At 49.7% G+C, this 24,472-nt stretch overlaps 73 non-coding genes across 73 annotated transcripts; all 73 read right to left on the bottom strand.

Moving 5' to 3' along the window:
* Positions 1 to 81: 81 nt before the first annotated feature.
* Positions 82 to 200, bottom strand: LOC145021916 (5S ribosomal RNA). Its single transcript, XR_013670061.1, has one exon. It is a non-coding gene; the product is annotated as a 5S ribosomal RNA (ribosomal RNA).
* Positions 201 to 418: 218 nt separating this feature from the next.
* LOC145026183 (5S ribosomal RNA) lies at positions 419 to 537 on the bottom strand. The gene has a single exon (XR_013674171.1). It is a non-coding gene; the product is annotated as a 5S ribosomal RNA (ribosomal RNA).
* Positions 538 to 756: 219 nt separating this feature from the next.
* LOC145016185 (5S ribosomal RNA) lies at positions 757 to 875 on the bottom strand. The gene has a single exon (XR_013666149.1). It is a non-coding gene; the product is annotated as a 5S ribosomal RNA (ribosomal RNA).
* Positions 876 to 1,093: 218 nt separating this feature from the next.
* Positions 1,094 to 1,212, bottom strand: LOC145026936 (5S ribosomal RNA). Its single transcript, XR_013674885.1, has one exon. It is a non-coding gene; the product is annotated as a 5S ribosomal RNA (ribosomal RNA).
* Positions 1,213 to 1,430: 218 nt separating this feature from the next.
* Positions 1,431 to 1,549, bottom strand: LOC145016180 (5S ribosomal RNA). The gene has a single exon (XR_013666148.1). It is a non-coding gene; the product is annotated as a 5S ribosomal RNA (ribosomal RNA).
* Positions 1,550 to 1,766: 217 nt separating this feature from the next.
* LOC145016172 (5S ribosomal RNA) lies at positions 1,767 to 1,885 on the bottom strand. Its single transcript, XR_013666146.1, has one exon. It is a non-coding gene; the product is annotated as a 5S ribosomal RNA (ribosomal RNA).
* Positions 1,886 to 2,103: 218 nt separating this feature from the next.
* On the bottom strand, positions 2,104 to 2,222 carry LOC145016166 (5S ribosomal RNA). Its single transcript, XR_013666144.1, has one exon. It is a non-coding gene; the product is annotated as a 5S ribosomal RNA (ribosomal RNA).
* Positions 2,223 to 2,439: 217 nt separating this feature from the next.
* Positions 2,440 to 2,558, bottom strand: LOC145016153 (5S ribosomal RNA). Its single transcript, XR_013666142.1, has one exon. It is a non-coding gene; the product is annotated as a 5S ribosomal RNA (ribosomal RNA).
* A 218-nt stretch (positions 2,559 to 2,776) lies between these two features.
* Positions 2,777 to 2,895, bottom strand: LOC145026314 (5S ribosomal RNA). The gene has a single exon (XR_013674293.1). It is a non-coding gene; the product is annotated as a 5S ribosomal RNA (ribosomal RNA).
* A 218-nt stretch (positions 2,896 to 3,113) lies between these two features.
* Positions 3,114 to 3,232, bottom strand: LOC145027122 (5S ribosomal RNA). Its single transcript, XR_013675061.1, has one exon. It is a non-coding gene; the product is annotated as a 5S ribosomal RNA (ribosomal RNA).
* Positions 3,233 to 3,450: 218 nt separating this feature from the next.
* LOC145026181 (5S ribosomal RNA) lies at positions 3,451 to 3,569 on the bottom strand. The gene has a single exon (XR_013674170.1). It is a non-coding gene; the product is annotated as a 5S ribosomal RNA (ribosomal RNA).
* Positions 3,570 to 3,788: 219 nt separating this feature from the next.
* LOC145022358 (5S ribosomal RNA) lies at positions 3,789 to 3,907 on the bottom strand. The gene has a single exon (XR_013670489.1). It is a non-coding gene; the product is annotated as a 5S ribosomal RNA (ribosomal RNA).
* Positions 3,908 to 4,125: 218 nt separating this feature from the next.
* Positions 4,126 to 4,244, bottom strand: LOC145026956 (5S ribosomal RNA). The gene has a single exon (XR_013674905.1). It is a non-coding gene; the product is annotated as a 5S ribosomal RNA (ribosomal RNA).
* Positions 4,245 to 4,462: 218 nt separating this feature from the next.
* On the bottom strand, positions 4,463 to 4,581 carry LOC145025418 (5S ribosomal RNA). The gene has a single exon (XR_013673434.1). It is a non-coding gene; the product is annotated as a 5S ribosomal RNA (ribosomal RNA).
* A 218-nt stretch (positions 4,582 to 4,799) lies between these two features.
* On the bottom strand, positions 4,800 to 4,918 carry LOC145027167 (5S ribosomal RNA). Its single transcript, XR_013675103.1, has one exon. It is a non-coding gene; the product is annotated as a 5S ribosomal RNA (ribosomal RNA).
* Positions 4,919 to 5,136: 218 nt separating this feature from the next.
* LOC145026312 (5S ribosomal RNA) lies at positions 5,137 to 5,255 on the bottom strand. The gene has a single exon (XR_013674291.1). It is a non-coding gene; the product is annotated as a 5S ribosomal RNA (ribosomal RNA).
* A 217-nt stretch (positions 5,256 to 5,472) lies between these two features.
* LOC145027166 (5S ribosomal RNA) lies at positions 5,473 to 5,591 on the bottom strand. The gene has a single exon (XR_013675102.1). It is a non-coding gene; the product is annotated as a 5S ribosomal RNA (ribosomal RNA).
* Positions 5,592 to 5,809: 218 nt separating this feature from the next.
* Positions 5,810 to 5,928, bottom strand: LOC145026179 (5S ribosomal RNA). Its single transcript, XR_013674168.1, has one exon. It is a non-coding gene; the product is annotated as a 5S ribosomal RNA (ribosomal RNA).
* Positions 5,929 to 6,146: 218 nt separating this feature from the next.
* LOC145022347 (5S ribosomal RNA) lies at positions 6,147 to 6,265 on the bottom strand. The gene has a single exon (XR_013670478.1). It is a non-coding gene; the product is annotated as a 5S ribosomal RNA (ribosomal RNA).
* Positions 6,266 to 6,483: 218 nt separating this feature from the next.
* Positions 6,484 to 6,602, bottom strand: LOC145025854 (5S ribosomal RNA). The gene has a single exon (XR_013673847.1). It is a non-coding gene; the product is annotated as a 5S ribosomal RNA (ribosomal RNA).
* A 218-nt stretch (positions 6,603 to 6,820) lies between these two features.
* On the bottom strand, positions 6,821 to 6,939 carry LOC145022336 (5S ribosomal RNA). Its single transcript, XR_013670467.1, has one exon. It is a non-coding gene; the product is annotated as a 5S ribosomal RNA (ribosomal RNA).
* A 218-nt stretch (positions 6,940 to 7,157) lies between these two features.
* LOC145025853 (5S ribosomal RNA) lies at positions 7,158 to 7,276 on the bottom strand. The gene has a single exon (XR_013673846.1). It is a non-coding gene; the product is annotated as a 5S ribosomal RNA (ribosomal RNA).
* A 218-nt stretch (positions 7,277 to 7,494) lies between these two features.
* LOC145022325 (5S ribosomal RNA) lies at positions 7,495 to 7,613 on the bottom strand. Its single transcript, XR_013670456.1, has one exon. It is a non-coding gene; the product is annotated as a 5S ribosomal RNA (ribosomal RNA).
* Positions 7,614 to 7,831: 218 nt separating this feature from the next.
* On the bottom strand, positions 7,832 to 7,950 carry LOC145025852 (5S ribosomal RNA). The gene has a single exon (XR_013673845.1). It is a non-coding gene; the product is annotated as a 5S ribosomal RNA (ribosomal RNA).
* Positions 7,951 to 8,168: 218 nt separating this feature from the next.
* LOC145026743 (5S ribosomal RNA) lies at positions 8,169 to 8,287 on the bottom strand. Its single transcript, XR_013674698.1, has one exon. It is a non-coding gene; the product is annotated as a 5S ribosomal RNA (ribosomal RNA).
* Positions 8,288 to 8,505: 218 nt separating this feature from the next.
* On the bottom strand, positions 8,506 to 8,624 carry LOC145026178 (5S ribosomal RNA). Its single transcript, XR_013674167.1, has one exon. It is a non-coding gene; the product is annotated as a 5S ribosomal RNA (ribosomal RNA).
* A 218-nt stretch (positions 8,625 to 8,842) lies between these two features.
* Positions 8,843 to 8,961, bottom strand: LOC145016146 (5S ribosomal RNA). Its single transcript, XR_013666141.1, has one exon. It is a non-coding gene; the product is annotated as a 5S ribosomal RNA (ribosomal RNA).
* A 218-nt stretch (positions 8,962 to 9,179) lies between these two features.
* Positions 9,180 to 9,298, bottom strand: LOC145016140 (5S ribosomal RNA). Its single transcript, XR_013666140.1, has one exon. It is a non-coding gene; the product is annotated as a 5S ribosomal RNA (ribosomal RNA).
* Positions 9,299 to 9,516: 218 nt separating this feature from the next.
* Positions 9,517 to 9,635, bottom strand: LOC145026310 (5S ribosomal RNA). The gene has a single exon (XR_013674290.1). It is a non-coding gene; the product is annotated as a 5S ribosomal RNA (ribosomal RNA).
* Positions 9,636 to 9,853: 218 nt separating this feature from the next.
* Positions 9,854 to 9,972, bottom strand: LOC145027121 (5S ribosomal RNA). Its single transcript, XR_013675060.1, has one exon. It is a non-coding gene; the product is annotated as a 5S ribosomal RNA (ribosomal RNA).
* A 218-nt stretch (positions 9,973 to 10,190) lies between these two features.
* On the bottom strand, positions 10,191 to 10,309 carry LOC145016137 (5S ribosomal RNA). The gene has a single exon (XR_013666139.1). It is a non-coding gene; the product is annotated as a 5S ribosomal RNA (ribosomal RNA).
* Positions 10,310 to 10,526: 217 nt separating this feature from the next.
* On the bottom strand, positions 10,527 to 10,645 carry LOC145027120 (5S ribosomal RNA). Its single transcript, XR_013675059.1, has one exon. It is a non-coding gene; the product is annotated as a 5S ribosomal RNA (ribosomal RNA).
* A 218-nt stretch (positions 10,646 to 10,863) lies between these two features.
* Positions 10,864 to 10,982, bottom strand: LOC145026309 (5S ribosomal RNA). The gene has a single exon (XR_013674289.1). It is a non-coding gene; the product is annotated as a 5S ribosomal RNA (ribosomal RNA).
* A 220-nt stretch (positions 10,983 to 11,202) lies between these two features.
* LOC145027119 (5S ribosomal RNA) lies at positions 11,203 to 11,321 on the bottom strand. The gene has a single exon (XR_013675058.1). It is a non-coding gene; the product is annotated as a 5S ribosomal RNA (ribosomal RNA).
* A 218-nt stretch (positions 11,322 to 11,539) lies between these two features.
* On the bottom strand, positions 11,540 to 11,658 carry LOC145016133 (5S ribosomal RNA). Its single transcript, XR_013666138.1, has one exon. It is a non-coding gene; the product is annotated as a 5S ribosomal RNA (ribosomal RNA).
* Positions 11,659 to 11,874: 216 nt separating this feature from the next.
* LOC145027349 (5S ribosomal RNA) lies at positions 11,875 to 11,993 on the bottom strand. The gene has a single exon (XR_013675272.1). It is a non-coding gene; the product is annotated as a 5S ribosomal RNA (ribosomal RNA).
* Positions 11,994 to 12,211: 218 nt separating this feature from the next.
* LOC145025850 (5S ribosomal RNA) lies at positions 12,212 to 12,330 on the bottom strand. Its single transcript, XR_013673843.1, has one exon. It is a non-coding gene; the product is annotated as a 5S ribosomal RNA (ribosomal RNA).
* A 218-nt stretch (positions 12,331 to 12,548) lies between these two features.
* LOC145025458 (5S ribosomal RNA) lies at positions 12,549 to 12,667 on the bottom strand. Its single transcript, XR_013673472.1, has one exon. It is a non-coding gene; the product is annotated as a 5S ribosomal RNA (ribosomal RNA).
* Positions 12,668 to 12,885: 218 nt separating this feature from the next.
* Positions 12,886 to 13,004, bottom strand: LOC145026742 (5S ribosomal RNA). The gene has a single exon (XR_013674697.1). It is a non-coding gene; the product is annotated as a 5S ribosomal RNA (ribosomal RNA).
* Positions 13,005 to 13,222: 218 nt separating this feature from the next.
* On the bottom strand, positions 13,223 to 13,341 carry LOC145016128 (5S ribosomal RNA). The gene has a single exon (XR_013666137.1). It is a non-coding gene; the product is annotated as a 5S ribosomal RNA (ribosomal RNA).
* Positions 13,342 to 13,559: 218 nt separating this feature from the next.
* Positions 13,560 to 13,678, bottom strand: LOC145026177 (5S ribosomal RNA). Its single transcript, XR_013674166.1, has one exon. It is a non-coding gene; the product is annotated as a 5S ribosomal RNA (ribosomal RNA).
* A 218-nt stretch (positions 13,679 to 13,896) lies between these two features.
* LOC145016123 (5S ribosomal RNA) lies at positions 13,897 to 14,015 on the bottom strand. The gene has a single exon (XR_013666136.1). It is a non-coding gene; the product is annotated as a 5S ribosomal RNA (ribosomal RNA).
* A 217-nt stretch (positions 14,016 to 14,232) lies between these two features.
* LOC145016119 (5S ribosomal RNA) lies at positions 14,233 to 14,351 on the bottom strand. The gene has a single exon (XR_013666135.1). It is a non-coding gene; the product is annotated as a 5S ribosomal RNA (ribosomal RNA).
* A 218-nt stretch (positions 14,352 to 14,569) lies between these two features.
* On the bottom strand, positions 14,570 to 14,688 carry LOC145026308 (5S ribosomal RNA). The gene has a single exon (XR_013674288.1). It is a non-coding gene; the product is annotated as a 5S ribosomal RNA (ribosomal RNA).
* A 220-nt stretch (positions 14,689 to 14,908) lies between these two features.
* Positions 14,909 to 15,027, bottom strand: LOC145027118 (5S ribosomal RNA). Its single transcript, XR_013675057.1, has one exon. It is a non-coding gene; the product is annotated as a 5S ribosomal RNA (ribosomal RNA).
* Positions 15,028 to 15,245: 218 nt separating this feature from the next.
* On the bottom strand, positions 15,246 to 15,364 carry LOC145026307 (5S ribosomal RNA). The gene has a single exon (XR_013674287.1). It is a non-coding gene; the product is annotated as a 5S ribosomal RNA (ribosomal RNA).
* Positions 15,365 to 15,583: 219 nt separating this feature from the next.
* On the bottom strand, positions 15,584 to 15,702 carry LOC145026741 (5S ribosomal RNA). The gene has a single exon (XR_013674696.1). It is a non-coding gene; the product is annotated as a 5S ribosomal RNA (ribosomal RNA).
* Positions 15,703 to 15,920: 218 nt separating this feature from the next.
* LOC145026176 (5S ribosomal RNA) lies at positions 15,921 to 16,039 on the bottom strand. Its single transcript, XR_013674165.1, has one exon. It is a non-coding gene; the product is annotated as a 5S ribosomal RNA (ribosomal RNA).
* A 219-nt stretch (positions 16,040 to 16,258) lies between these two features.
* LOC145016113 (5S ribosomal RNA) lies at positions 16,259 to 16,377 on the bottom strand. Its single transcript, XR_013666134.1, has one exon. It is a non-coding gene; the product is annotated as a 5S ribosomal RNA (ribosomal RNA).
* A 219-nt stretch (positions 16,378 to 16,596) lies between these two features.
* LOC145026995 (5S ribosomal RNA) lies at positions 16,597 to 16,715 on the bottom strand. Its single transcript, XR_013674942.1, has one exon. It is a non-coding gene; the product is annotated as a 5S ribosomal RNA (ribosomal RNA).
* A 219-nt stretch (positions 16,716 to 16,934) lies between these two features.
* LOC145027429 (5S ribosomal RNA) lies at positions 16,935 to 17,053 on the bottom strand. Its single transcript, XR_013675348.1, has one exon. It is a non-coding gene; the product is annotated as a 5S ribosomal RNA (ribosomal RNA).
* A 218-nt stretch (positions 17,054 to 17,271) lies between these two features.
* Positions 17,272 to 17,390, bottom strand: LOC145016108 (5S ribosomal RNA). The gene has a single exon (XR_013666133.1). It is a non-coding gene; the product is annotated as a 5S ribosomal RNA (ribosomal RNA).
* Positions 17,391 to 17,608: 218 nt separating this feature from the next.
* On the bottom strand, positions 17,609 to 17,727 carry LOC145016098 (5S ribosomal RNA). The gene has a single exon (XR_013666131.1). It is a non-coding gene; the product is annotated as a 5S ribosomal RNA (ribosomal RNA).
* A 218-nt stretch (positions 17,728 to 17,945) lies between these two features.
* LOC145026740 (5S ribosomal RNA) lies at positions 17,946 to 18,064 on the bottom strand. The gene has a single exon (XR_013674695.1). It is a non-coding gene; the product is annotated as a 5S ribosomal RNA (ribosomal RNA).
* Positions 18,065 to 18,283: 219 nt separating this feature from the next.
* On the bottom strand, positions 18,284 to 18,402 carry LOC145025965 (5S ribosomal RNA). Its single transcript, XR_013673954.1, has one exon. It is a non-coding gene; the product is annotated as a 5S ribosomal RNA (ribosomal RNA).
* A 218-nt stretch (positions 18,403 to 18,620) lies between these two features.
* Positions 18,621 to 18,739, bottom strand: LOC145016093 (5S ribosomal RNA). Its single transcript, XR_013666130.1, has one exon. It is a non-coding gene; the product is annotated as a 5S ribosomal RNA (ribosomal RNA).
* A 218-nt stretch (positions 18,740 to 18,957) lies between these two features.
* On the bottom strand, positions 18,958 to 19,076 carry LOC145016089 (5S ribosomal RNA). The gene has a single exon (XR_013666129.1). It is a non-coding gene; the product is annotated as a 5S ribosomal RNA (ribosomal RNA).
* A 218-nt stretch (positions 19,077 to 19,294) lies between these two features.
* On the bottom strand, positions 19,295 to 19,413 carry LOC145022602 (5S ribosomal RNA). Its single transcript, XR_013670724.1, has one exon. It is a non-coding gene; the product is annotated as a 5S ribosomal RNA (ribosomal RNA).
* Positions 19,414 to 19,631: 218 nt separating this feature from the next.
* On the bottom strand, positions 19,632 to 19,750 carry LOC145026754 (5S ribosomal RNA). The gene has a single exon (XR_013674708.1). It is a non-coding gene; the product is annotated as a 5S ribosomal RNA (ribosomal RNA).
* Positions 19,751 to 19,968: 218 nt separating this feature from the next.
* LOC145022303 (5S ribosomal RNA) lies at positions 19,969 to 20,087 on the bottom strand. The gene has a single exon (XR_013670436.1). It is a non-coding gene; the product is annotated as a 5S ribosomal RNA (ribosomal RNA).
* A 218-nt stretch (positions 20,088 to 20,305) lies between these two features.
* On the bottom strand, positions 20,306 to 20,424 carry LOC145025849 (5S ribosomal RNA). Its single transcript, XR_013673842.1, has one exon. It is a non-coding gene; the product is annotated as a 5S ribosomal RNA (ribosomal RNA).
* Positions 20,425 to 20,642: 218 nt separating this feature from the next.
* Positions 20,643 to 20,761, bottom strand: LOC145026175 (5S ribosomal RNA). Its single transcript, XR_013674164.1, has one exon. It is a non-coding gene; the product is annotated as a 5S ribosomal RNA (ribosomal RNA).
* Positions 20,762 to 20,979: 218 nt separating this feature from the next.
* LOC145016083 (5S ribosomal RNA) lies at positions 20,980 to 21,098 on the bottom strand. Its single transcript, XR_013666128.1, has one exon. It is a non-coding gene; the product is annotated as a 5S ribosomal RNA (ribosomal RNA).
* A 218-nt stretch (positions 21,099 to 21,316) lies between these two features.
* On the bottom strand, positions 21,317 to 21,435 carry LOC145026738 (5S ribosomal RNA). The gene has a single exon (XR_013674693.1). It is a non-coding gene; the product is annotated as a 5S ribosomal RNA (ribosomal RNA).
* Positions 21,436 to 21,653: 218 nt separating this feature from the next.
* Positions 21,654 to 21,772, bottom strand: LOC145026174 (5S ribosomal RNA). Its single transcript, XR_013674163.1, has one exon. It is a non-coding gene; the product is annotated as a 5S ribosomal RNA (ribosomal RNA).
* Positions 21,773 to 21,991: 219 nt separating this feature from the next.
* On the bottom strand, positions 21,992 to 22,110 carry LOC145016077 (5S ribosomal RNA). The gene has a single exon (XR_013666126.1). It is a non-coding gene; the product is annotated as a 5S ribosomal RNA (ribosomal RNA).
* Positions 22,111 to 22,329: 219 nt separating this feature from the next.
* Positions 22,330 to 22,448, bottom strand: LOC145026737 (5S ribosomal RNA). Its single transcript, XR_013674692.1, has one exon. It is a non-coding gene; the product is annotated as a 5S ribosomal RNA (ribosomal RNA).
* A 219-nt stretch (positions 22,449 to 22,667) lies between these two features.
* Positions 22,668 to 22,786, bottom strand: LOC145027428 (5S ribosomal RNA). The gene has a single exon (XR_013675346.1). It is a non-coding gene; the product is annotated as a 5S ribosomal RNA (ribosomal RNA).
* Positions 22,787 to 23,004: 218 nt separating this feature from the next.
* LOC145016072 (5S ribosomal RNA) lies at positions 23,005 to 23,123 on the bottom strand. The gene has a single exon (XR_013666125.1). It is a non-coding gene; the product is annotated as a 5S ribosomal RNA (ribosomal RNA).
* Positions 23,124 to 23,341: 218 nt separating this feature from the next.
* Positions 23,342 to 23,460, bottom strand: LOC145016067 (5S ribosomal RNA). The gene has a single exon (XR_013666123.1). It is a non-coding gene; the product is annotated as a 5S ribosomal RNA (ribosomal RNA).
* A 218-nt stretch (positions 23,461 to 23,678) lies between these two features.
* Positions 23,679 to 23,797, bottom strand: LOC145026736 (5S ribosomal RNA). Its single transcript, XR_013674691.1, has one exon. It is a non-coding gene; the product is annotated as a 5S ribosomal RNA (ribosomal RNA).
* A 219-nt stretch (positions 23,798 to 24,016) lies between these two features.
* On the bottom strand, positions 24,017 to 24,135 carry LOC145025964 (5S ribosomal RNA). The gene has a single exon (XR_013673953.1). It is a non-coding gene; the product is annotated as a 5S ribosomal RNA (ribosomal RNA).
* A 218-nt stretch (positions 24,136 to 24,353) lies between these two features.
* Positions 24,354 to 24,472, bottom strand: LOC145016061 (5S ribosomal RNA). The gene has a single exon (XR_013666122.1). It is a non-coding gene; the product is annotated as a 5S ribosomal RNA (ribosomal RNA).

Here is a 24,472-nt window from a genome sequence, read left to right as displayed (position 1 = left end):
GCCGCCCGAGCATGGATATAGCAAGAAAGAAAAAAAAAACGCACCTAAAACATAAAAAAACGCAGACGGGCAACGAAAAAGAGGGTGCAACACGAGGACTTCCCAGGGGGTCACCCATCCTAGTACTACTCTCGCCCAAGCACGCTTAACTGCGGAGTTCTGATGGGATCCGGTGCATTAGTGCTGGTATGATCGCACCCGAAATAGTATCCATGCTTATTGTTTTTATGTCTTACAAGACGCAGAACCTCGTTTGCTTTCGGACGCGAGGCGTGGGACCCACGTGATGGATCGGCTCGGTTCGGGAAACAAGAAAACAATCAACATTGAACCGGAGGCCGCCCGAGCATGGATATAGCAAGAAAGAAAAAAAAAACGCACCTAAAACATAAAAAAACGCAGACGGGCAACGAAAAAGGGGGTGCAACACGAGGACTTCCCAGGGGGTCACCCATCCTAGTACTACTCTCGCCCAAGCACGCTTAACTGCGGAGTTCTGATGGGATCCGGTGCATTAGTGTTGGTATGATCGCACCCGAAATACTATCCATGCTTATTGTTTTTATGTCTTACAAGACGCAGAACCTCGTTTGCTTTCGGACGCGAGGCGTGGGACCCACGTGATGGATCGGCTCGGTTCGGGAAACAAGAAAACAATCAACATTGAACCGGAGGCCGCCCGAGCATGGATATAGCAAGAAAGAAAAAAAAAAACGCACCTAAAACATAAAAAAACGCAGACGAGCAACGAAAAAGGGGGTGCAACACGAGGACTTCCCAGGGGGTCACCCATCCTAGTACTACTCTCGCCCAAGCACGCTTAACTGCGGAGTTCTGATGGGATCCGGTGCATTAGTGCTGGTATGATCGCACCCGAAATACTATCCATGCTTATTGTTTTTATGTCTTACAAGACGCAGAACCTCGTTTGCTTTCGGACGCGAGGCGTGGGACCCACGTGATGGATCGGCTCGGTTCGGGAAACAAGAAAACAATCAACATTGAACCGGAGGCCGCCCGAGCATGGATATAGCAAGAAAGAAAAAAAAAACGCACCTAAAACATAAAAAAACGCAGACGGGCAACGAAAAGGGGGGTGCAACACGAGGACTTCCCAGGGGGTCACCCATCCTAGTACTACTCTCGCCCAAGCACGCTTAACTGCGGAGTTCTGATGGCATCCGGTGCATTAGTGCTGGTATGATCGCACACGAAATACTATCCATGCTTATTGTTTTTATGTCTTACAAGACGCAGAACCTCGTTTGCTTTCGGACGCGAGGCGTGGGACCCACGTGATGGATCGGCTCGGTTCGGGAAACAAGAAAACAATCAACATTGAACCGGAGGCCGCCCGAGCATTGATATAGCAAGAAAGAAAAAAAAAACGCACCTAAAACATAAAAAAACGCAGACGGGCAACGAAAAAGGGGGTGCAACACGAGGACTTCCCAGGGGGTCACCCATCCTAGTACTACTCTCGCCCAAGCACGCTTAACTGCGGAGTTCTGATGGGATCCGGTGCATTAGTGCTGGTATGATCGCACCCGAAATACTATCCATGCTTATTGTTTTTATGTCTTACAAGACGCAGAACCTCGTTTGCTTTCGGACGCGAGGCGTGGGACCCACGTGATGGATCGGCTCGGTTCGGGAAACAAGAAAACAATCAACATTGAACCGGAGGCCGCCCGAGCATGGATATAGCAAGAAAGAAAAAAAAAACGCACCTAAAACATAAAAAAACGCAGACGAGCAACGAAAAAGGGGTGCAACACGAGGACTTCCCAGGGGGTCACCCATCCTAGTACTACTCTCGCCCAAGCACGCTTAACTGCGGAGTTCTGATGGGATCCGGTGCATTAGTGCTGGTATGATCGCACCCGAAATACTATCCATGCTTATTGTTTTTATGTCTTACAAGACGCAGAACCTCGTTTGCTTTCGGACGCGAGGCGTGGGACCCACGTGATGGATCGGCTCGGTTCGGGAAACAAGAAAACAATCAACATTGAACCGGAGGCCGCCCGAGCATGGATATAGCAAGAAAGAAAAAAAAAACGCACCTAAAACATAAAAAAACGCAGACGAGCAACGAAAAAGGGGGTGCAACACGAGGACTTCCCAGGGGGTCACCCATCCTAGTACTACTCTCGCCCAAGCACGCTTAACTGCGGAGTTCTGATGGGATCCGGTGCATTAGTGCTGGTATGATCGCACCCGAAATACTATCCATGCTTATTGTTTTTATGTCTTACAAGACGCAGAACCTCGTTTGCTTTCGGACGCGAGGTGTGGGACCCATGTGATGGATCGGCTCGGTTCGGGAAACAAGAAAACAATCAACATTGAACCGGAGGCCGCCCGAGCATGGATATAGCAAGAAAGAAAAAAAAACGCACCTAAAACATAAAAAAACGCAGACGGGCAACGAAAAAGGGGGTGCAACACGAGGACTTCCCAGGGGGTCACCCATCCTAGTACTACTCTCGCCCAAGCACGCTTAACTGCGGAGTTCTGATGGGATCCGGTGCATTAGTGCTGGTATGATCGCACCCGAAATACTATCCATGCTTATTGTTTTTATGTCTTACAAGACGCAGAACCTCGTTTGCTTTCGGACGCGAGGCGTGGGACCCACGTGATGGATCGGCTCGGTTCGGGAAACAAGAAAACAATCAACATTGAACCGGAGGCCGCCCGAGCATGGATATAGCAAGAAAGAAAAAAAAAACGCACCTAAAACATAAAAAAACGCAGACGGGCAACGAAAAAGGGGGTGCAACACGAGGACTTCCCAGGGGGTCACCCATCCTAGTACTACTCTCGCCCAAGCACGCTTAACTGGGGAGTTCTGATGGGATCCGGTGCATTAGTGCTGGTATGATCGCACCCGAAATAGTATCCATGCTTATTGTTTTTATGTCTTACAAGACGCAGAACCTCGTTTGCTTTCGGACGCGAGGCGTGGGACCCACGTGATGGATCGGCTCGGTTCGGGAAACAAGAAAACAATCAACATTGAACCGGAGGCCGCCCGAGCATGGATATAGCAAGAAAGAAAAAAAAAAACGCACCTAAAACATAAAAAAACGCAGACGGGCAACGAAAAAGGGGTGCAACACGAGGACTTCCCAGGGGGTCACCCATCCTAGTACTACTCTCGCCCAAGAACGCTTAACTGCGGAGTTCTGATGGCATCCGGTGCATTAGTGCTGGTATGATCGCACCCGAAATACTATCCATGCTTATTGTTTTTATGTCTTACAAGACGCAGAACCTCGTTTGCTTTCGGACGCGAGGCGTGGGACCCACGTGATGGATCGGCTCGGTTCGGGAAACAAGAAAACAATCAACATTGAACCGGAGGCCGCCCGAGCATGGATATAGCAAGAAAGAAAAAAAAAACGCACCTAAAACATAAAAAAACGCAGACGGGCAACGAAAAAGGGGGTGCAACACGAGGACTTCCCAGGGGGTCACCCATCCTAGTACTACTCTCGCCCAAGCACGCTTAACTGCGGAGTTCTGATGGGATCCGGTGCATTAGTGTTGGTATGATCGCACCCGAAATACTATCCATGCTTATTGTTTTTATGTCTTACAAGACGCAGAACCTCGTTTGCTTTCGGACGCGAGGCGTGGGACCCACGTGATGGATCGGCTCGGTTCGGGAAACAAGAAAACAATCAACATTGAACCGGAGGCCGCCCGAGCATGGATATAGCAAGAAAGAAAAAAAAAAACGCACCTAAAACATAAAAAAACGCAGACGAGCAACGAAAAAGGGGGTGCAACACGAGGACTTCCCAAGGGGTCACCCATCCTAGTACTACTCTCGCCCAAGCACGCTTAACTGCGGAGTTCTGATGGGATCCGGTGCATTAGTGCTGGTATGATCGCACCCGAAATACTATCCATGCTTATTGTTTTTATGTCTTACAAGACGCAGAACCTCGTTTGCTTTCGGACGCGAGGCGTGGGACCCACGTGATGGATCGGCTCGGTTCGGGAAACAAGAAAACAATCAACATTGAACCGGAGGCCGCCCGAGCATGGATATAGCAAGAAAGAAAAAAAAAACGCACCTGAAACATAAAAAAACGCAGACGGGCAACGAAAAAGGGGGTGCAACACGAGGACTTCCCAGGGGGTCACCCATCCTAGTACTACTCTCTCCCAAGCACGCTTAACCGCGGAGTTCTGATGGGATCCGGTGCATTAGTGCTGGTATGATCGCACCCGAAATACTATCCATGCTTATTGTTTTTATGTCTTACAAGACGCAGAACCTCGTTTGCTTTCGGACGCGAGGCGTGGGACCCACGTGATGGATCGGCTCGGTTCGGGAAACAAGAAAACAATCAACATTGAACCGGAGGCCGCCCGAGCATGGATATAGCAAGAAAGAAAAAAAAAACGCACCTAAAACATAAAAAAACGCAGACGAGCAACGAAAAAGGGGGTGCAACACGAGGACTTCCCAGGGGGTCACCCATCCTAGTACTACTCTCGCCCAAGCACGCTTAACTGCGGAGTTCTGATGGGATCCGGTACATTAGTGCTGGTATGATCGCACCCGAAATACTATCCATGCTTATTGTTTTTATGTCTTACAAGACGCAGAACCTCGTTTGCTTTCGGACGCGAGGCGTGGGACCCACGTGATGGATCGGCTCGGTTCGGGAAACAAGAAAACAATCAACATTGAACCGGAGGCCGCCCGAGCATGGATATAGCAAGAAAGAAAAAAAAAACGCACCTAAAACATAAAAAAACGCAGACGGGCAACGAAAAAGGGGGTGCAACACGAGGACTTCCCAGGGGGTCACCCATCCTAGTACTACTCTCGCCCAAGCACGCTCAACTGCGGAGTTCTGATGGCATCCGGTGCATTAGTGCTGGTATGATCGCACCCGAAATACTATCCATGCTTATTGTTTTTATGTCTTACAAGACGCAGAACCTCGTTTGCTTTCGGACGCGAGGCGTGGGACCCACGTGATGGATCGGCTCGGTTCGGGAAACAAGAAAACAATCAACATTGAACCGGAGGCCGCCCGAGCATGGATATAGCAAGAAAGAAAAAAAAAACGCACCTAAAACATAAAAAAACGCAGACGGGCAACGAAAAAGGGGGTGCAACACGAGGACTTCCCAGGGGGTCACCCATCCTAGTACTACTCTCGCCCAAGCACGCTTAACTGGGGAGTTCTGATGGGATCCGGTGCATTAGTGCTGGTATGATCGCACCCGAAATAGTATCCATGCTTATTGTTTTTATGTCTTACAAGACGCAGAACCTCGTTTGCTTTCGGACGCGAGGCGTGGGACCCACGTGATGGATCGGCTCGGTTCGGGAAACAAGAAAACAATCAACATTGAACCGGAGGCCGCCCGAGCATGGATATAGCAAGAAAGAAAAAAAAAACGCACCTAAAACATAAAAAAACGCAGACGGGCAACGAAAAAGGGGTGCAACACGAGGACTTCCCAGGGGGTCACCCATCCTAGTACTACTCTCGCCCAAGCACGCTCAACTGCGGAGTTCTGATGGCATCCGGTGCATTAGTGCTGGTATGATCGCACCCGAAATACTATCCATGCTTATTGTTTTTATGTCTTACAAGACGCAGAACCTCGTTTGCTTTCGGACGCGAGGCGTGGGACCCACGTGATGGATCGGCTCGGTTCGGGAAACAAGAAAACAATCAACATTGAACCGGAGGCCGCCCGAGCATGGATATAGCAAGAAAGAAAAAAAAAACGCACCTAAAACATAAAAAAACGCAGACGGGCAACGAAAAAGGGGGTGCAACACGAGGACTTCCCAGGGGGTCACCCATCCTAGTACTACTCTCGCCCAAGCACGCTTAACTGCGGAGTTCTGATGGGATCCGGTGCATTAGTGTTGGTATGATCGCACCCGAAATACTATCCATGCTTATTGTTTTTATGTCTTACAAGACGCAGAACCTCGTTTGCTTTCGGACGCGAGGCGTGGGACCCACGTGATGGATCGGCTCGGTTCGGGAAACAAGAAAACAATCAACATTGAACCGGAGGCCGCCCGAGCATGGATATAGCAAGAAAGAAAAAAAAAACGCACCTAAAACATAAAAAAACGCAGACGAGCAACGAAAAAGGGGGTGCAACACGAGGACTTCCCAAGGGGTCACCCATCCTAGTACTACTCTCGCCCAAGCACGCTTAACTGCGGAGTTCTGATGGGATCCGGTGCATTAGTGCTGGTATGATCGCACCCGAAATACTATCCATGCTTATTGTTTTTATGTCTTACAAGACGCAGAACCTCGTTTGCTTTCGGACGCGAGGCGTGGGACCCACGTGATGGATCGGCTCGGTTCGGGAAACAAGAAAACAATCAACATTGAACCGGAGGCCGCCCGAGCATGGATATAGCAAGAAAGAAAAAAAAAACGCACCTGAAACATAAAAAAACGCAGACGGGCAACGAAAAAGGGGGTGCAACACGAGGACTTCCCAGGGGGTCACCCATCCTAGTACTACTCTCGCCCAAGCACGCTTAACCGCGGAGTTCTGATGGGATCCGGTGCATTAGTGCTGGTATGATCGCACCCGAAATACTATCCATGCTTATTGTTTTTATGTCTTACAAGACGCAGAACCTCGTTTGCTTTCGGACGCGAGGCGTGGGACCCACGTGATGGATCGGCTCGGTTCGGGAAACAAGAAAACAATCAACATTGAACCGGAGGCCGCCCGAGCATGGATATAGCAAGAAAGAAAAAAAAAACGCACCTAAAATATAAAAAAACGCAGACGAGCAACGAAAAAGGGGGTGCAACACGAGGACTTCCCAAGGGGTCACCCATCCTAGTACTACTCTCGCCCAAGCACGCTTAACTGCGGAGTTCTGATGGGATCCGGTGCATTAGTGCTGGTATGATCGCACCCGAAATACTATCCATGCTTATTGTTTTTATGTCTTACAAGACGCAGAACCTCGTTTGCTTTCGGACGCGAGGCGTGGGACCCACGTGATGGATCGGCTCGGTTCGGGAAACAAGAAAACAATCAACATTGAACCGGAGGCCGCCCGAGCATGGATATAGCAAGAAAGAAAAAAAAAACGCACCTGAAACATAAAAAAACGCAGACGGGCAACGAAAAAGGGGGTGCAACACGAGGACTTCCCAGGGGGTCACCCATCCTAGTACTACTCTCGCCCAAGCACGCTTAACCGCGGAGTTCTGATGGGATCCGGTGCATTAGTGCTGGTATGATCGCACCCGAAATACTATCCATGCTTATTGTTTTTATGTCTTACAAGACGCAGAACCTCGTTTGCTTTCGGACGCGAGGCGTGGGACCCACGTGATGGATCGGCTCGGTTCGGGAAACAAGAAAACAATCAACATTGAACCGGAGGCCGCCCGAGCATGGATATAGCAAGAAAGAAAAAAAAAACGCACCTAAAACATAAAAAAACGCAGACGAGCAACGAAAAAGGGGGTGCAACACGAGGACTTCCCAAGGGGTCACCCATCCTAGTACTACTCTCGCCCAAGCACGCTTAACTGCGGAGTTCTGATGGGATCCGGTGCATTAGTGCTGGTATGATCGCACCCGAAATACTATCCATGCTTATTGTTTTTATGTCTTACAAGACGCAGAACCTCGTTTGCTTTCGGACGCGAGGCGTGGGACCCACGTGATGGATCGGCTCGGTTCGGGAAACAAGAAAACAATCAACATTGAACCGGAGGCCGCCCGAGCATGGATATAGCAAGAAAGAAAAAAAAAACGCACCTGAAACATAAAAAAACGCAGACGGGCAACGAAAAAGGGGGTGCAACACGAGGACTTCCCAGGGGGTCACCCATCCTAGTACTACTCTCGCCCAAGCACGCTTAACCGCGGAGTTCTGATGGGATCCGGTGCATTAGTGCTGGTATGATCGCACCCGAAATACTATCCATGCTTATTGTTTTTATGTCTTACAAGACGCAGAACCTCGTTTGCTTTCGGACGCGAGGCGTGGGACCCACGTGATGGATCGGCTCGGTTCGGGAAACAAGAAAACAATCAACATTGAACCGGAGGCCGCCCGAGCATGGATATAGCAAGAAAGAAAAAAAAAACGCACCTAAAACATAAAAAAACGCAGACGAGCAACGAAAAAGGGGGTGCAACACGAGGACTTCCCAGGGGGTCACCCATCCTAGTACTACTCTCGCCCAAGCACGCTTAACTGCGGAGTTCTGATGGCATCCGGTGCATTAGTGCTGGTATGATCGCACCCGAAATACTATCCATGCTTATTGTTTTTATGTCTTACAAGACGCAGAACCTCGTTTGCTTTCGGACGCGAGGCGTGGGACCCACGTGATGGATCGGCTCGGTTCGGGAAACAAGAAAACAATCAACATTGAACCGGAGGCCGCCCGAGCATGGATATAGCAAGAAAGAAAAAAAAAACGCACCTAAAACATAAAAAAACGCAGACGGGCAACGAAAAAGGGGGTGCAACACGAGGACTTCCCAGGGGGTCACCCATCCTAGTACTACTCTCGCCCAAGCACGCTTAACTGCGGAGTTCTGATGGGATCCGGTGCATTAGTGTTGGTATGATCGCACCCGAAATACTATCCATGCTTATTGTTTTTATGTCTTACAAGACGCAGAACCTCGTTTGCTTTCGGACGCGAGGCGTGGGACCCACGTGATGGATCGGCTCGGTTCGGGAAACAAGAAAACAATCAACATTGAACCGGAGGCCGCCCGAGCATGGATATAGCAAGAAAGAAAAAAAAAACGCACCTAAAACATAAAAAAACGCAGACGAGCAACGAAAAAGGGGGTGCAACACGAGGACTTCCCAGGGGGTCACCCATCCTAGTACTACTCTCGCCCAAGCACGCTTAACTGCGGAGTTCTGATGGGATCCGGTGCATTAGTGCTGGTATGATCGCACCCGAAATACTATCCATGCTTATTGTTTTTATGTCTTACAAGACGCAGAACCTCGTTTGCTTTCGGACGCGAGGCGTGGGACCCACGTGATGGATCGGCTCGGTTCGGGAAACAAGAAAACAATCAACATTGAACCGGAGGCCGCCCGAGCATGGATATAGCAAGAAAGAAAAAAAAACGCACCTAAAACATAAAAAAAACGCAGACGGGCAACGAAAAAGGGGGTGCAACACGAGGACTTCCCAGGGGGTCACCCATCCTAGTACTACTCTCGCCCAAGCACGCTTAACTGCGGAGTTCTGATGGGATCCGGTGCATTAGTGCTGGTATGATCGCACCCGAAATACTATCCATGCTTATTGTTTTTATGTCTTACAAGACGCAGAACCTCGTTTGCTTTCGGACGCGAGGCGTGGGACCCACGTGATGGATCGGCTCGGTTCGGGAAACAAGAAAACAATCAACATTGAACCGGAGGCCGCCCGAGCATGGATATAGCAAGAAAGAAAAAAAAAACGCACCTAAAACATAAAAAAACGCAGACGGGCAACGAAAAAGGGGGTGCAACACGAGGACTTCCCAGGGGGTCACCCATCCTAGTACTACTCTCGCCCAAGCACGCTTAACTGGGGAGTTCTGATGGGATCCGGTGCATTAGTGCTGGTATGATCGCACCCGAAATAGTATCCATGCTTATTGTTTTTATGTCTTACAAGACGCAGAACCTCGTTTGCTTTCGGACGCGAGGCGTGGGACCCACGTGATGGATCGGCTCGGTTCGGGAAACAAGAAAACAATCAACATTGAACCGGAGGCCGCCCGAGCATGGATATAGCAAGAAAGAAAAAAAAAACGCACCTAAAACATAAAAAAACGCAGACGGGCAACGAAAAAGGGGGTGCAACACGAGGACTTCCCAGGGGGTCACCCATCCTAGTACTACTCTCGCCCAAGAACGCTTAACTGCGGAGTTCTGATGGCATCCGGTGCATTAGTGCTGGTATGATCGCACCCGAAATACTATCCATGCTTATTGTTTTTATGTCTTACAAGACGCAGAACCTCGTTTGCTTTCGGACGCGAGGCGTGGGACCCACGTGATGGATCGGCTCGGTTCGGGAAACAAGAAAACAATCAACATTGAACCGGAGGCCGCCCGAGCATGGATATAGCAAGAAAGAAAAAAAAAACGCACCTAAAACATAAAAAAACGCAGACGGGCAACGAAAAAGGGGGTGCAACACGAGGACTTCCCAGGGGGTCACCCATCCTAGTACTACTCTCGCCCAAGCACGCTTAACTGCGGAGTTCTGATGGGATCCGGTGCATTAGTGCTGGTATGATCGCACCCGAAATAGTATCCATGCTTATTGTTTTTATGTCTTACAAGACGCAGAACCTCGTTTGCTTTCGGACGCGAGGCGTGGGACCCACGTGATGGATCGGCTCGGTTCGGGAAACAAGAAAACAATCAACATTGAACCGGAGGCCGCCCGAGCATGGATATAGCAAGAAAGAAAAAAAAAACGCACCTAAAACATAAAAAAACGCAGACGGGCAACGAAAAAGGGGTGCAACACGAGGACTTCCCAGGGGGTCACCCATCCTAGTACTACTCTCGCCCAAGAACGCTTAACTGCGGAGTTCTGATGGCATCCGGTGCATTAGTGCTGGTATGATCGCACCCGAAATACTATCCATGCTTATTGTTTTTATGTCTTACAAGACGCAGAACCTCGTTTGCTTTCGGACGCGAGGCGTGGGACCCACGTGATGGATCGGCTCGGTTCGGGAAACAAGAAAACAATCAACATTGAACCGGAGGCCGCCCGAGCATGGATATAGCAAGAAAGAAAAAAAAAACGCACCTAAAACATAAAAAAACGCAGACGGGCAACGAAAAAGGGGGTGCAACACGAGGACTTCCCAGGGGGTCACCCATCCTAGTACTACTCTCGCCCAAGCACGCTTAACTGGGGAGTTCTGATGGGATCCGGTGCATTAGTGCTGGTATGATCGCACCCGAAATAGTATCCATGCTTATTGTTTTTATGTCTTACAAGACGCAGAACCTCGTTTGCTTTCGGACGCGAGGCGTGGGACCCACGTGATGGATCGGCTCGGTTCGGGAAACAAGAAAACAATCAACATTGAACCGGAGGCCGCCCGAGCATGGATATAGCAAGAAAGAAAAAAAAAAAACGCACCTAAAACATAAAAAAACGCAGACGGGCAACGAAAAAGGGGGTGCAACACGAGGACTTCCCAGGGGGTCACCCATCCTAGTACTACTCTCGCCCAAGAACGCTTAACTGCGGAGTTCTGATGGCATCCGGTGCATTAGTGCTGGTATGATCGCACCCGAAATACTATCCATGCTTATTGTTTTTATGTCTTACAAGACGCAGAACCTCGTTTGCTTTCGGACGCGAGGCGTGGGACCCACGTGATGGATCGGCTCGGTTCGGGAAACAAGAAAACAATCAACATTGAACCGGAGGCCGCCCGAGCATGGATATAGCAAGAAAGAAAAAAAAAACGCACCTAAAACATAAAAAAACGCAGACGGGCAACGAAAAAGGGGGTGCAACACGAGGACTTCCCAGGGGGTCACCCATCCTAGTACTACTCTCGCCCAAGCACGCTTAACTGCGGAGTTCTGATGGGATCCGGTGCATTAGTGCTGGTATGATCGCACCCGAAATAGTATCCATGCTTATTGTTTTTATGTCTTACAAGACGCAGAACCTCGTTTGCTTTCGGACGCGAGGCGTGGGACCCACGTGATGGATCGGCTCGGTTCGGGAAACAAGAAAACAATCAACATTGAACCGGAGGCCGCCCGAGCATGGATATAGCAAGAAAGAAAAAAAAACGCACCTAAAACATAAAAAAACGCAGACGGGCAACGAAAAAGGGGTGCAACACGAGGACTTCCCAGGGGGTCACCCATCCTAGTACTACTCTCGCCCAAGAACGCTTAACTGCGGAGTTCTGATGGCATCCGGTGCATTAGTGCTCGTATGATCGCACCCGAAATACTATCCATGCTTATTGTTTTTATGTCTTACAAGACGCAGAACCTCGTTTGCTTTCGGACGCGAGGCGTGGGACCCACGTGATGGATCGGCTCGGTTCGGGAAACAAGAAAACAATCAACATTGAACCGGAGGCCGCCCGAGCATGGATATAGCAAGAAAGAAAAAAAAAACGCACCTGAAACATAAAAAAACGCAGACGGGCAACGAAAAAGGGGGTGCAACACGAGGACTTCCCAGGGGGTCACCCATCCTAGTACTACTCTCGCCCAAGCACGCTTAACCGCGGAGTTCTGATGGGATCCGGTGCATTAGTGCTGGTATGATCGCACCCGAAATACTATCCATGCTTATTGTTTTTATGTCTTACAAGACGCAGAACCTCGTTTGCTTTCGGACGCGAGGCGTGGGACCCACGTGATGGATCGGCTCGGTTCGGGAAACAAGAAAACAATCAACATTGAACCGGAGGCCGCCCGAGCATGGATATAGCAAGAAAGAAAAAAAAAACGCACCTAAAACATAAAAAAACGCAGACGAGCAACGAAAAAGGGGGTGCAACACGAGGACTTCCCAGGGGGTCACCCATCCTAGTACTACTCTCGCCCAAGCACGCTTAACTACGGAGTTCTGATGGGATCCGGTACATTAGTGCTGGTATGATCGCACCCGAAATACTATCCATGCTTATTGTTTTTATGTCTTACAAGACGCAGAACCTCGTTTGCTTTCGGACGCGAGGCGTGGGACCCACGTGATGGATCGGCTCGGTTCGGGAAACAAGAAAACAATCAACATTGAACCGGAGGCCGCCCGAGCATGGATATAGCAAGAAAGAAAAAAAAAACGCACCTAAAACATAAAAAAACGCAGACGGGCAACGAAAAAGGGGGTGCAACACGAGGACTTCCCAGGGGGTCACCCATCCTAGTACTACTCTCGCCCAAGCACGCTTAACTGCGGAGTTCTGATGGCATCCGGTGCATTAGTGCTGGTATGATCGCACCCGAAATACTATCCATGCTTATTGTTTTTATGTCTTACAAGACGCAGAACCTCGTTTGCTTTCGGACGCGAGGCGTGGGACCCACGTGATGGATCGGCTCGGTTCGGGAAACAAGAAAACAATCAACATTGAACCGGAGGCCGCCCGAGCATGGATATAGCAAGAAAGAAAAAAAAAACGCACCTAAAACATAAAAAAACGCAGACGGGCAACGAAAAAGGGGGTGCAACACGAGGACTTCCCAGGGGGTCACCCATCCTAGTACTACTCTCGCCCAAGCACGCTTAACTGCGGAGTTCTGATGGGATCCGGTGCATTAGTGCTGGTATGATCGCACCCGAAATACTATCCATGCTTATTGTTTTTATGTCTTACAAGACGCAGAACCTCGTTTGCTTTCGGACGCGAGGCGTGGGACCCACGTGATGGATCGGCTCGGTTCGGGAAACAAGAAAACAATCAACATTGAACCGGAGACCGCCCGAGCATGGATATAGCAAGAAAGAAAAAAAAAACGCACCTAAAACATAAAAAAACGCAGACGGGCAACGAAAAAGGGGGTGCAACACGAGGACTTCCCAGGGGGTCACCCATCCTAGTACTACTCTCGCCCAAGCACGCTTAACTGCGGAGTTCTGATGGGATCCGGTGCATTAGTGTTGGTATGATCGCACCCGAAATACTATCCATGCTTATTGTTTTTATGTCTTACAAGACGCAGAACCTCGTTTGCTTTCGGACGCGAGGCGTGGGACCCACGTGATGGATCGGCTCGGTTCGGGAAACAAGAAAACAATCAACATTGAACCGGAGGCCGCCCGAGCATGGATATAGCAAGAAAGAAAAAAAAAACGCACCTAAAACATAAAAAAACGCAGACGAGCAACGAAAAAGGGGGTGCAACACGAGGACTTCCCAGGGGGTCACCCATCCTAGTACTACTCTCGCCCAAGCACGCTTAACTGCGGAGTTCTGATGGGATCCGGTGCATTAGTGCTGGTATGATCGCACCCGAAATACTATCCATGCTTATTGTTTTTATGTCTTACAAGACGCAGAACCTCGTTTGCTTTCGGACGCGAGGCGTGGGACCCACGTGATGGATCGGCTCGGTTCGGGAAACAAGAAAACAATCAACATTGAACCGGAGGCCGCCCGAGCATGGATATAGCAAGAAAGAAAAAAAAACGCACCTAAAACATAAAAAAACGCAGACGGGCAACGAAAAAGGGGGTGCAACACGAGGACTTCCCAGGGGGTCACCCATCCTAGTACTACTCTCGCCCAAGCACGCTTAACTGCGGAGTTCTGATGGGATCCGGTGCATTAGTGCTGGTATGATCGCACCCGAAATACTATCCATGCTTATTGTTTTTATGTCTTACAAGACGCAGAACCTCGTTTGCTTTCGGACGCGAGGCGTGGGACCCACGTGATGGATCGGCTCGGTTCGGGAAACAAGAAAACAATCAACATTGAACCGGAGGCCGCCCGAGCATGGATATAGCAAGAAAGAAAAAAAAAACGCACCTAAAACATAAAAAAACGCAGACGGGCAACGAAAAAGGGGGTGCAACACGAGGACTTCCCAGGGGGTCACCCATCCTAGTACTACTCTCGCCCAAGCACGCTTAACTGGGGAGTTCTGATGGGATCCGGTGCATTAGTGCTGGTATGATCGCACCCGAAATAGTATCCATGCTTATTGTTTTTATGTCTTACAAGACGCAGAACCTCGTTTGCTTTCGGACGCGAGGCGTGGGACCCACGTGATGGATCGGCTCGGTTCGGGAAACAAGAAAACAATCAACATTGAACCGGAGGCCGCCCGAGCATGGATATAGCAAGAAAGAAAAAAAAAAAACGCACCTAAAACATAAAAAAACGCAGACGGGCAACGAAAAAGGGGGTGCAACACGAGGACTTCCCAGGGGGTCACCCATCCTAGTACTACTCTCGCCCAAGAACGCTTAACTGCGGAGTTCTGATGGCATCCGGTGCATTAGTGCTGGTATGATCGCACCCGAAATACTATCCATGCTTATTGTTTTTATGTCTTACAAGACGCAGAACCTCGTTTGCTTTCGGACGCGAGGCGTGGGACCCACGTGATGGATCGGCTCGGTTCGGGAAACAAGAAAACAATCAACATTGAACCGGAGGCCGCCCGAGCATGGATATAGCAAGAAAGAAAAAAAAAACGCACCTAAAACATAAAAAAACGCAGACGGGCAACGAAAAAGGGGGTGCAACACGAGGACTTCCCAGGGGGTCACCCATCCTAGTACTACTCTCGCCCAAGCACGCTTAACTGGGGAGTTCTGATGGGATCCGGTGCATTAGTGCTGGTATGATCGCACCCGAAATAGTATCCATGCTTATTGTTTTTATGTCTTACAAGACGCAGAACCTCGTTTGCTTTCGGACGCGAGGCGTGGGACCCACGTGATGGATCGGCTCGGTTCGGGAAACAAGAAAACAATCAACATTGAACCGGAGGCCGCCCGAGCATGGATATAGCAAGAAAGAAAAAAAAAAACGCACCTAAAACATAAAAAAACGCAGACGGGCAACGAAAAAGGGGGTGCAACACGAGGACTTCCCAGGGGGTCACCCATCCTAGTACTACTCTCGCCCAAGCACGCTTAACTGCGGAGTTCTGATGGCATCCGGTGCATTAGTGCTGGTATGATCGCACCCGAAATACTATCCATGCTTATTGTTTTTATGTCTTACAAGACGCAGAACCTCGTTTGCTTTCGGACGCGAGGCGTGGGACCCACGTGATGGATCGGCTCGGTTCGGGAAACAAGAAAACAATCAACATTGAACCGGAGGCCGCCCGAGCATGGATATAGCACGAAAGAAAAAAAAAACGCACCTAAAACATAAAAAAACGCAGACGGGCAACGAAAAAGGGGGTGCAACACGAGGACTTCCCAGGGGGTCACCCATCCTAGTACTACTCTCGCCCAAGCACGCTTAACTGCGGAGTTCTGATGGGATCCGGTGCATTAGTGTTGGTATGATCGCACCCGAAATACTATCCATGCTTATTGTTTTTATGTCTTACAAGACGCAGAACCTCGTTTGCTTTCGGACGCGAGGCGTGGGACCCACGTGATGGATCGGCTCGGTTCGGGAAACAAGAAAACAATCAACATTGAACCGGAGGCCGCCCGAGCATGGATATAGCAAGAAAGAAAAAAAAAAACGCACCTAAAACATAAAAAAACGCAGACGAGCAACGAAAAAGGGGGTGCAACACGAGGACTTCCCAGGGGGTCACCCATCCTAGTACTACTCTCGCCCAAGCACGCTTAACTGCGGAGTTCTGATGGGATCCGGTGCATTAGTGCTGGTATGATCGCACCCGAAATACTATCCATGCTTATTGTTTTTATGTCTTACAAGACGCAGAACCTCGTTTGCTTTCGGACGCGAGACGTGGGACCCACGTGATGGATCGGCTCGGTTCGGGAAACAAGAAAACAATCAACATTGAACCGGAGGCCGCCCGAGCATGGATATAGCAAGAAAGAAAAAAAAAAACGCACCTAAAACATAAAAAAACGCAGACGGGCAACGAAAAAGGGGGTGCAACACGAGGACTTCCCAGGGGGTCACCCATCCTAGTACTACTCTCGCCCAAGCACGCTTAACTGCGGAGTTCTGATGGCATCCGGTGCATTAGTGCTGGTATGATCGCATCCGAAATACTATCCATGCTTATTGTTTTTATGTCTTACAAGACGCAGAACCTCGTTTGCTTTCGGACGCGAGGCGTGGGACCCACGTGATGGATCGGCTCGGTTCGGGAAACAAGAAAACAATCAACATTGAACCGGAGGCCGCCCGAGCATTGATATAGCAAGAAAGAAAAAAAAAAACGCACCTAAAACATAAAAAAACGCAGACGGGCAACGAAAAAGGGGGTGCAACACGAGGACTTCCCAGGGGGTCACCCATCCTAGTCGTACTCTCGCCCAAGCACGCTTAACTGCGGAGTTCTGATGGCATCCGGTGCATTAGTGCTGGTATGATCGCACCCGAAATACTATCCATGCTTATTGTTTTTATGTCTTACAAGACGCAGAACCTCGTTTGCTTTCGGACGCGAGGCGTGGGACCCACGTGATGGATCGGCTCGGTTCGGGAAACAAGAAAACAATCAACATTGAACCGGAGGCCGCCCGAGCATGGATATAGCACGAAAGAAAAAAAAAACGCACCTAAAACATAAAAAAACGCAGACGGGCAACGAAAAAGGGGGTGCAACACGAGGACTTCCCAGGGGGTCACCCATCCTAGTACTACTCTCGCCCAAGCACGCTTAACTGCGGAGTTCTGATGGGATCCGGTGCATTAGTGCTGGTATGATCGCACCCGAAATACTATCCATGCTTATTGTTTTTATGTCTTACAAGACGCAGAACCTCGTTTGCTTTCGGACGCGAGGCGTGGGACCCACGTGATGGATCGGCTCGGTTCGGGAAACAAGAAAACAATCAACATTGAACCGGAGGCCGCCCGAGCATGGATATAGCAAGAAAGAAAAAAAAAACGCACCTAAAACATAAAAAAACGCAGACGAGCAACGAAAAAGGGGGTGCAACACGAGGACTTCCCAGGGGGTCACCCATCCTAGTACTACTCTCGCCCAAGCACGCTTAACTGCGGAGTTCTGATGGGATCCGGTGCATTAGTGCTGGTATGATCGCACCCGAAATACTATCCATGCTTATTGTTTTTATGTCTTACAAGACGCAGAACCTCGTTTGCTTTCGGACGCGAGGCGTGGGACCCACGTGATGGATCGGCTCGGTTCGGGAAACAAGAAAACAATCAACATTGAACCGGAGGCCGCCCGAGCATGGATATAGCAAGAAAGAAAAAAAAAACGCACCTAAAACATAAAAAAACGCAGACGGGCAACGAAAAAGGGGGTGCAACACGAGGACTTCCCAGGGGGTCACCCATCCTAGTACTACTCTCGCCCAAGCACGCTTAACTGCGGAGTTCTGATGGCATCCGGTGCATTAGTGCTGGTATGATCGCACCCGAAATACTATCCATGCTTATTGTTTTTATGTCTTACAAGACGCAGAACCTCGTTTGCTTTCGGACGCGAGGCGTGGGACCCACGTGATGGATCGGCTCGGTTCGGGAAACAAGAAAACAATCAACATTGAACCGGAGGCCGCCCGAGCATTGATATAGCAAGAAAGAAAAAAAAAAACGCACCTAAAACATAAAAAAACGCAGACGGGCAACGAAAAAGGGGGTGCAACACGAGGACTTCCCAGGGGGTCACCCATCCTAGTAGTACTCTCGCCCAAGCACGCTTAACTGCGGAGTTCTGATGGGATCCGGTGCATTAGTGCTGGTATGATCGCACCCGAAATACTATCCATGCTTATTGTTTTTATGTCTTACAAGACGCAGAACCTCGTTTGCTTTCGGACGCGAGGCGTGGGACCCACGTGATGGATCGGCTCGGTTCGGGAAACAAGAAAACAATCAACATTGAACCGGAGGCCGCCCGAGCATGGATATAGCAAGAAAGAAAAAAAAAACGCACCTAAAACATAAAAAAACGCAGACGCGCAACGAAAAAGGGGGTGCAACACGAGGACTTCCCAGGGGGTCACCCATCCTAGTACTACTCTCGCCCAAGCACGCTTAACTGCGGAGTTCTGATGGGATCCGGTGCATTAGTGCTGGTATGATCGCACCCGAAATACTATCCATGCTTATTGTTTTTATGTCTTACAAGACGCAGAACCTCGTTTGCTTTCGGACGCGAGGCGTGGGACCCACGTGATGGATCGGCTCGGTTCGGGAAACAAGAAAACAATCAACATTGAACCGGAGGCCGCCCGAGCATGGATATAGCAAGAAAGAAAAAAAAAACGCACCTAAAACATAAAAAAACGCAGACGAGCAACGAAAAAGGGGGTGCAACACGAGGACTTCCCAGGGGGTCACCCATCCTAGTACTACTCTCGCCCAAGCACGCTTAACTGCGGAGTTCTGATGGGATCCGGTGCATTAGTGCTGGTATGATCGCACCCGAAATACTATCCATGCTTATTGTTTTTATGTCTTACAAGACGCAGAACCTCGTTTGCTTTCGGACGCGAGGTGTGGGACCCATGTGATGGATCGGCTCGGTTCGGGAAACAAGAAAACAATCAACATTGAACCGGATGCCGCCCGAGCATGGATATAGCAAGAAAGAAAAAAAAAACGCACCTAAAACATAAAAAAACGCAGACGGGCAACGAAAAAGGGGGTGCAACACGAGGACTTCCCAGGGGGTCACCCATCCTAGTACTACTCTCGCCCAAGCACGCTTAACTGCGGAGTTCTGATGGGATCCGGTGCATTAGTGCAGGTATGATCGCACCCGAAATACTATCCATGCTTATTGTTTTTATGTCTTACAAGACGCAGAACCTCGTTTGCTTTCGGACGCGAGGCGTGGGACCCACGTGATGGATCGGCTCGGTTCGGGAAACAAGAAAACAATCAACATTGAACCGGAGGCCGCCCGAGCATGGATATAGCAAGAAAGAAAAAAAAAACGCACCTAAAACATAAAAAAACGCAGACGAGCAACGAAAAAGGGGGTGCAACACGAGGACTTCCCAGGGGGTCACCCATCCTAGTACTACTCTCACCCAAGCCCGCTTAACTGCGGAGTTCTGATGGGATCCGGTGCATTAGTGCTGGTATGATCGCACCCAAAGTACTATCCATGCTTATTGTTTTTATGTCTTACAAGACGCAGAACCTCGTTTTCTTTCGGACGCGAGGCGTGGGACCCACGTGATGGATCGGCTCGGTTCGGGAAACAAGAAAACAATCAACATTGAACCGGAGGCCGCCCGAGCATGGATATAGCAAGAAAGAAAAAAAAAACGCACCTAAAACATAAAAAAACGCAGACGAGCAACGAAAAAGGGGGTGCAACACGAGGACTTCCCAAGGGGTCACCCATCCTAGTACTACTCTCGCCCAAGCACGCTTAACTGCGGAGTTCTGATGGGATCCGGTGCATTAGTGCTGGTATGATCGCACCCGAAATACTATCCATGCTTATTGTTTTTATGTCTTACAAGACGCAGAACCTCGTTTGCTTTCGGACGCGAGGCGTGGGACCCACGTGATGGATCGGCTCGGTTCGGGAAACAAGAAAACAATCAACATTGAACCGGAGGCCGCCCGAGCATGGATATAGCAAGAAAGAAAAAAAAAACGCACCTGAAACATAAAAAAACGCAGACGGGCAACGAAAAAGGGGGTGCAACACGAGGACTTCCCAGGGGGTCACCCATCCTAGTACTACTCTCGCCCAAGCACGCTTAACCGCGGAGTTCTGATGGGATCCGGTGCATTAGTGCTGGTATGATCGCACCCGAAATACTTTCCATGCTTATTGTTTTTATGTCTTACAAGACGCAGAACCTCGTTTGCTTTCGGACGCGAGGCGTGGGACCCACGTGATGGATCGGCTCGGTTCGGGAAACAAGAAAACAATCAACATTGAACCGGAGGCCGCCCGAGCATGGATATAGCAAGAAAGAAAAAAAAAACGCACCTAAAACATAAAAAAACGCAGACGGGCAACGAAAAAGGGGGTGCAACACGAGGACTTCCCAGGGGGTCACCCATCCTAGTACTACTCTCGCCCAAGCACGCTTAACTGCGGAGTTCTGATGGGATCCGGTGCATTAGTGTTGGTATGATCGCACCCGAAATACTATCCATGCTTATTGTTTTTATGTCTTACAAGACGCAGAACCTCGTTTGCTTTCGGACGCGAGGCGTGGGACCCACGTGATGGATCGGCTCGGTTCGGGAAACAAGAAAACAATCAACATTGAACCGGAGGCCGCCCGAGCATGGATATAGCAAGAAAGAATAAAAAAACGCACCTAAAACATAAAAAAACGCAGACGAGCAACGAAAAAGGGGGTGCAACACGAGGACTTCCCAGGGGGTCACCCATCCTAGTACTACTCTCGCCCAAGCACGCTTAACTGCGGAGTTCTGATGGGATCCGGTGCATTAGTGCTGGTATGATCGCACCCGAAATACTATCCATGCTTATTGTTTTTATGTCTTACAAGACGCAGAACCTCGTTTGCTTTCGGACGCGAGGCGTGGGACCCACGTGATGGATCGGCTCGGTTCGGGAAACAAGAAAACAATCAACATTGAACCGGAGGCCGCCCGAGCATGGATATAGCAAGAAAGAAAAAAAAAACGCACCTAAAACATAAAAAAACGCAGACGGGCAACGAAAAAGGGGGTGCAACACGAGGACTTCCCAGGGGGTCACCCATCCTAGTACTACTCTCGCCCAAGCACGCTTAACTGCGGAGTTCTGATGGCATCCGGTGCATTAGTGCTGGTATGATCGCACCCGAAATACTATCCATGCTTATTGTTTTTATGTCTTACAAGACGCAGAACCTCGTTTGCTTTCGGACGCGAGGCGTGGGACCCACGTGATGGATCGGCTCGGTTCGGGAAACAAGAAAACAATCAACATTGAACCGGAGGCCGCCCGAGCATGGATATAGCACGAAAGAAAAAAAAAACGCACCTAAAACATAAAAAAACGCAGACGGGCAACGAAAAAGGGGGTGCAACACGAGGACTTCCCAGGGGGTCACCCATCCTAGTACTACTCTCGCCCAAGCACGCTTAACTGCGGAGTTCTGATGGGATCCGGTGCATTAGTGTTGGTATGATCGCACCCGAAATACTATCCATGCTTATTGTTTTTATGTCTTACAAGACGCAGAACCTCGTTTGCTTTCGGACGCGAGGCGTGGGACCCACGTGATGGATCGGCTCGGTTCGGGAAACAAGAAAACAATCAACATTGAACCGGAGGCCGCCCGAGCATGGATATAGCAAGAAAGAAAAAAAAAAACGCACCTAAAACATAAAAAAACGCAGACGAGCAACGAAAAAGGGGGTGCAACACGAGGACTTCCCAGGGGGTCACCCATCCTAGTACTACTCTCGCCCAAGCACGCTTAACTGCGGAGTTCTGATGGGATCCGGTGCATTAGTGCTGGTATGATCGCACCCGAAATACTATCCATGCTTATTGTTTTTATGTCTTACAAGACGCAGAACCTCGTTTGCTTTCGGACGCGAGACGTGGGACCCACGTGATGGATCGGCTCGGTTCGGGAAACAAGAAAACAATCAACATTGAACCGGAGGCCGCCCGAGCATGGATATAGCAAGAAAGAAAAAAAAAAACGCACCTAAAACATAAAAAAACGCAGACGGGCAACGAAAAAGGGGGTGCAACACGAGGACTTCCCAGGGGGTCACCCATCCTAGTACTACTCTCGCCCAAGCACGCTTAACTGCGGAGTTCTGATGGCATCCGGTGCATTAGTGCTGGTATGATCGCACCCGAAATACTATCCATGCTTATTGTTTTTATGTCTTACAAGACGCAGAACCTCGTTTGCTTTCGGACGCGAGGCGTGGGACCCACGTGATGGATCGGCTCGGTTCGGGAAACAAGAAAACAATCAACATTGAACCGGAGGCCGCCCGAGCATTGATATAGCAAGAAAGAAAAAAAAAAACGCACCTAAAACATAAAAAAACGCAGACGGGCAACGAAAAAGGGGGTGCAACACGAGGACTTCCCAGGGGGTCACCCATCCTAGTCGTACTCTCGCCCAAGCACGCTTAACTGCGGAGTTCTGATGGCATCCGGTGCATTAGTGCTGGTATGATCGCACCCGAAATACTATCCATGCTTATTGTTTTTATGTCTTACAAGACGCAGAACCTCGTTTGCTTTCGGACGCGAGGCGTGGGACCCACGTGATGGATCGGCTCGGTTCGGGAAACAAGAAAACAATCAACATTGAACCGGAGGCCGCCCGAGCATGGATATAGCACGAAAGAAAAAAAAAACGCACCTAAAACATAAAAAAACGCAGACGGGCAACGAAAAAGGGGGTGCAACACGAGGACTTCCCAGGGGGTCACCCATCCTAGTACTACTCTCGCCCAAGCACGCTTAACTGCGGAGTTCTGATGGGATCCGGTGCATTAGTGCTGGTATGATCGCACCCGAAATACTATCCATGCTTATTGTTTTTATGTCTTACAAGACGCAGAACCTCGTTTGCTTTCGGACGCGAGGCGTGGGACCCACGTGATGGATCGGCTCGGTTCGGGAAACAAGAAAACAATCAACATTGAACCGGAGGCCGCCCGAGCATGGATATAGCAAGAAAGAAAAAAAAAACGCACCTAAAACATAAAAAAACGCAGACGAGCAACGAAAAAGGGGGTGCAACACGAGGACTTCCCAGGGGGTCACCCATCCTAGTACTACTCTCGCCCAAGCACGCTTAACTGCGGAGTTCTGATGGGATCCGGTGCATTAGTGCTGGTATGATCGCACCCGAAATACTATCCATGCTTATTGTTTTTATGTCTTACAAGACGCAGAACCTCGTTTGCTTTCGGACGCGAGGCGTGGGACCCACGTGATGGATCGGCTCGGTTCGGGAAACAAGAAAACAATCAACATTGAACCGGAGGCCGCCCGAGCATGGATATAGCAAGAAAGAAAAAAAAAACGCACCTAAAACATAAAAAAACGCAGACGGGCAACGAAAAAGGGGGTGCAACACGAGGACTTCCCAGGGGGTCACCCATCCTAGTACTACTCTCGCCCAAGCACGCTTAACTGCGGAGTTCTGATGGCATCCGGTGCATTAGTGCTGGTATGATCGCACCCGAAATACTATCCATGCTTATTGTTTTTATGTCTTACAAGACGCAGAACCTCGTTTGCTTTCGGACGCGAGGCGTGGGACCCACGTGATGGATCGGCTCGGTTCGGGAAACAAGAAAACAATCAACATTGAACCGGAGGCCGCCCGAGCATTGATATAGCAAGAAAGAAAAAAAAAAACGCACCTAAAACATAAAAAAACGCAGACGGGCAACGAAAAAGGGGGTGCAACACGAGGACTTCCCAGGGGGTCACCCATCCTAGTAGTACTCTCGCCCAAGCACGCTTAACTGCGGAGTTCTGATGGGATCCGGTGCATTAGTGCTGGTATGATCGCACCCGAAATACTATCCATGCTTATTGTTTTTATGTCTTACAAGACGCAGAACCTCGTTTGCTTTCGGACGCGAGGCGTGGGACCCACGTGATGGATCGGCTCGGTTCGGGAAACAAGAAAACAATCAACATTGAACCGGAGGCCGCCCGAGCATGGATATAGCAAGAAAGAAAAAAAAAACGCACCTAAAACATAAAAAAACGCAGACGAGCAACGAAAAAGGGGGTGCAACACGAGGACTTCCCAGGGGGTCACCCATCCTAGTACTACTCTCGCCCAAGCACGCTTAACTGCGGAGTTCTGATGGGATCCGGTGCATTAGTGCTGGTATGATCGCACCC

The sequence above is a fragment of the Lactuca saligna genome, chromosome 1, assembly GCF_052625555.1.
Source record: "Lactuca saligna cultivar CGN05327 chromosome 1, ASM5262555v1, whole genome shotgun sequence".
In the NCBI taxonomy this organism is placed as follows: domain Eukaryota; kingdom Viridiplantae; phylum Streptophyta; class Magnoliopsida; order Asterales; family Asteraceae; genus Lactuca; species Lactuca saligna.
This window is presented reverse-complemented; position numbering and strand designations above follow the sequence as displayed.